The 4,540-nt window shown below is 40.4% G+C and overlaps 1 protein-coding gene across 1 annotated transcript in view; it reads right to left on the bottom strand.

The window, feature by feature from the left end:
• The window catches only part of AAK1 (AP2 associated kinase 1), a 230,480-nt gene extending 227,023 nt beyond the window's left edge, over positions 1–3,457 (bottom strand). The window contains exon 1 of the mRNA XM_011985014.1: positions 3,129–3,457. The gene's annotated coding sequence lies outside the window, so the exon portion shown is untranslated. The remainder of the gene's footprint in view (positions 1–3,128) is intronic.
• Positions 3,458–4,540: the final 1,083 nt, after the last annotated feature.

Below are 4,540 nucleotides of genomic sequence, written 5' to 3' on the forward strand. Positions count from 1 at the left end.
AGAAAGAAAGAAAGAAAGAAAGAAAGAAAGAAAGAAAGAAAGAAGGAAAGAAGGAAAGAAGGAAAGAAGGAAAGAAGGAAAGAAGGAAAGAAGGAAGGAAGGAAGGAAGGAAGGAAAGAAGGAAGGAAAGAAGGAAAGAAAGAGAAGAGAGTACAATCAATAATCAATTCAGAATGGACCTAAATGTGAAAGCCAAATGCTTTAAATATTCAGAGAATAGAATGAGTAGAATAGCTTTATAACTTTGGGGTGGAGAAGGATTCCTTAAATAAAACACAAAAAGCACAAATCCTTAAAAAATGATAAATTTGAGACTACCTTAAAATCAATAACTTTTGTTTATAAAAGTACTATAAAATGTGTAAAATTACTGGCTAAAACTCAATGAAAATATCTGCAACTCAAGTAACAGAAAAGTTTAGCATCCTGAATATGTAAAGAACTCCTATGAATCAATAAGAAACAACACAAGAGAAAAAGCAATGCAAAAAAGATCTGTCAAGACATTTTACAGAATAAAAAATATAAATTGGGCATGATGGCTCACACCCACAATCCCAACACTTTGGGAGGCCAAGGCCAGTGGATCACCTGAGGTCAGGAGTTCTAGACTACCCTGGCCAACAAGGTGAAACCCTGTCTCTACTAAAAATCCAAAAATTAACCGGGTGTAGTGGTGCATGCCTGTAATTTCAGCTACTTAGGGGGCTGAAACAGGAGAATTGCTTGAACTTGGGAGGCAAAGTTTGCAGTGAGCTGAGATTGCGCCACTGCACTCCAGCCTGGGCGATATAGTGAGACTCCATCTCAAAAATGTATATATATACACACACATATGAATTGTCAATAAGTACACAAAAAAGATGCTTGACTTCATTCATAGAGAAATCCAACACCAATCCTTGGTAAGGCATACTATCACTGCTAAAGAGTCAGAAACCAACAAGTGTTGATGAGATGTGGAGCAACTAGAACTCTCATTCACTGCAACTGAGAGTATAAATGGTACTACTAATTTGCAAAACAGTATGATATTTTATTAAAAGTGCACAAATCTTAGACTCAGTGATTCAATTCTCATGTGTTTACATCCTAGAGAAACTCCTGAGGATGGCTTCCAGAAGACATGTGGGAAATGATCTTAAAGTATTGTTTTTATAGCAAACAAACAAACAAACAAATATAATTGGAAGCAATCCATTATTTATAGATTGGAGATAAATTGTGGGATATTCATGAACTACAGTTGCATGAATCAACGTGGTTGAATATAAAACACTACTGAGTGAAAAAAAGGTTATTATGTACTTTATTATGTATTTTTTAATTTATTTATCTATTTTTTGAGATAGAGTCTCGCTTTGTCACCCAGGCTGGAGTACAGTGGTGCAATCTCGGCTCACTGTAACCTCTGCCTGCTGGGTTCAAGTGATTCCCCTATCTCAGCCTCCTGAGTAGCTGGGTTTGTAGGTGTGTGCCACCACGCCAGACTAATTTTTGTATTTTTAGTAGAGATGGGGCTTTGTCATGTTGGACAGGCTGGTCTTGAACTCTGACCTCAAGTGATTTGCCTGCCTTGGCCCCGCAAAGTGCTGGGATTACAGGCGTGAGCCACCACAGCCAGCCTTTTATGTATTTTAAACAATATTGTGTATCTAACAAATCCATGATAGTATAATTTTGTTTATATAAATTATACCTTTCAAAAGCAGCAAAACCAAACAACATTTTTGTGGATACCTACATATGTAGAAATAGCATAAAAACATGCTAGCAAATGCCAAAGAAGATATTCAGAATATTGACTAGGCATGGGGAGAGACGGAAGGAAATGGGTTTGGGGAGAGGTTCATAAACGGTTTCAACAGTGTTATCACTTTGTTTCTTTTTTTAAAAACCTGAAACAATTAAGGGAACACACTAAGATTTTATGATGCTGGTGGTGGCTTTATGGAAGTCAGTATATTTTTTTCTCTATATAGTCAATTAGTATACACAACATATGAAAAAAAACTCATCATCACTGGTCATTAGAGAAATGCAAATCAAAACCACAATGAGATACCATCTCATGCCAGTTAGAATGGCGATCATTTAAAAGTCAGAAAACAACAGATGCTGGAGAGGATGTAGAGAAATAGGAATGCTTTTACACTGTTGGTGGGAGTGTAAATTAGTTCAACCATTGTGGAACAAAGTGTGGCAATTCCTCAAGGATCTAGAACCAGAAATACCATTTGACCCAGCAATCCCATTACTGGGCGTATACCCAAAGGATTATAAATCATGCTGCTGTAAAGACACATGTACACGTATGTTTATTGCGGCACTGTTCACAACAGCAAAGACTTGGAACCAACCCAAATGCCCATCAATGACAGACTGGATAAAGAAAATGTGGCACATATACACCATGGAATACTATGCAGCCATAAAAAAGGATGAGTTCATGTCCTTTGCAGGGACATGGATGAAGCCGGAAACCATCATTCTCAGCAAACTATCGCAAGAACAGAAAACAAACACCACATGTTCTCACTCATAAGTGGGAGTTGAACAATGAGAACACAAGGACACAGGGAGGGGAACATCACACACTGGAGTTGGGGGTTGGGAGGGCTAAGAGAGGGATAGCATTAGGATAAATACCCAATGTAGATGACGGGTTGGTGGGCGCAGCAAACCACCATGGCATGTGTATACCTATGTAACAAACCTGCATGTTCTGCACATGTACCCCAGAACTTAAAGTATACATAAAAAAAGAAAAGAAACATTTTTTTCGAAGACACACACACACACACACACACACACACACACACACACACACACACAAAGTGAAGGAGAAAAGTGCTGACCTGCAGCTGCCCTCAGTGGGAGCTGACTTCTGCACCAACTCCCTCTCCCGCTCAATGGCCCTGGCCCAGTGCCAAACAGGACTGTGGGCTGGGCGGGTCCCCCTGGGATTCTGCCCCCCTGCAGACTAAGGCACCTGGGGAGATATGAGGCTGGACTGAATCCATCCCACCTTGATGTTCCTTACCCTGCACGAGGCTTTGGGGTGAAGGGCTAGGAAGAGTGGGTCCCGTCACACATTCCCCCAGCTGGCTGCCCTCTGTGCTTCTTACCTGCGGCCGCCCTGTGTGCCTCGGTGAACACTGTGTCTGGTGCAAAGGAGGTGTCCAAAATGTGTTTGTTGAATTGACCCAAGCCATTATCAGCACTTCAGTGGGCTGGGAGGACATGAAAATAGCTGCATGGTGAAGTGGTGTTTGCTGGTGCCTGTCCTGTCCTCTGCCTCTGCCAGCTCTCTCGCGACATTCCTTAGGCAACCTGGCCCGTTTGCAGGAGGCCGACAGCAGGTATTCAGAATTTTTAGGATTTGGGCTTAATTTCAGATAAGCAGGACAACCTGGGCTCCCCTACAATGAAAAATAGATTCTGCTGGTTTTTTTCTTGCCTTTTTTAACATTTCAAGGCAAGTTCCTATGCCCATCCACCCATATAAAACTTCCTTGTTCAGAAAGTCATCTGCGCAACTGGCAAAGGCACTAGCTCAGAGTTTTCTATTTTTATTCCTGTGTGTAATCAATGGGAACACACTGTGACGGAAATAAAGAATTATGAATTGATAAGAGCAAGCCATGATATTTGCTTTTGTTCCTGGGCAAGCTAGTGAAGGATCACATACCTAATGTGTAGAAATACAACAGTCATTTTATGCTTCTGTCTTTTTACAGAAGCACTCAACGATTTCTGTGTTTATTTTTAGGGAGGAAAAAGAAACACTTTCAAGATTCAAACTGGGTAAGCTTGGGAAAAGTTTTCCTGCAGGCTGATTTTCTAGAAACATTGAAATATAAGACATTATCAGCCCTTTCTCCTCTAAATTATTAACCTGTGACTTCAATACCTATTCTCTGTCATCCTCTTACAATAAAAAATAATTGATTCTCCAACTCAGTAACTATTGATAATTTTTTAAAAAACTCATTTCAAAAATTGTACTCTAACATAAACTGTTTTTTGTTTGTTTGTTGGTTTATGTTTTTTTTTTGGAGATGGAGTCTCGCTCTGTCACCCACGCTCAAGTGCAGTGGCACCATCTCGGCTCACTGCAACCTCTACCCATTTCTCCCCAGAAGCACGTTATAGAAAATGGAATTCTTTGTCCTTAAGGAAGGCCATAGAAACCAGAACTTCTCACCCCTAAAGCAAGCCATAAAACCTAGGAATTAACTCTCTGAGCAGCTCCCTTCTCCCCTGAAGACCCTCATGTGACAGGTATCCTGCCCTATACCTGGAGAAAATAGTGCTACTTTCGTATTTTTAGACATAATGCTATTGCACCCTTGATAGACTACAGTATGGTGCAAACACAACTTTCTCCCCCTCCTCTACTGTGAAGGGAATGTAACTTTTATATGCACCAAGAAACCAAAAAAATTTGTGTGACTCGCCTTATCGTGACAATTTGCTTTATTTCGTGGTCTGGAACTGAACCTGCAGTGTCTGCAAGGTTTGTCTGTACACATTTTGC

Source organism: Mandrillus leucophaeus, unplaced genomic scaffold, assembly GCF_000951045.1.
Source record: "Mandrillus leucophaeus isolate KB7577 unplaced genomic scaffold, Mleu.le_1.0 Scaffold279, whole genome shotgun sequence".
NCBI lineage: Eukaryota > Metazoa > Chordata > Mammalia > Primates > Cercopithecidae > Mandrillus > Mandrillus leucophaeus.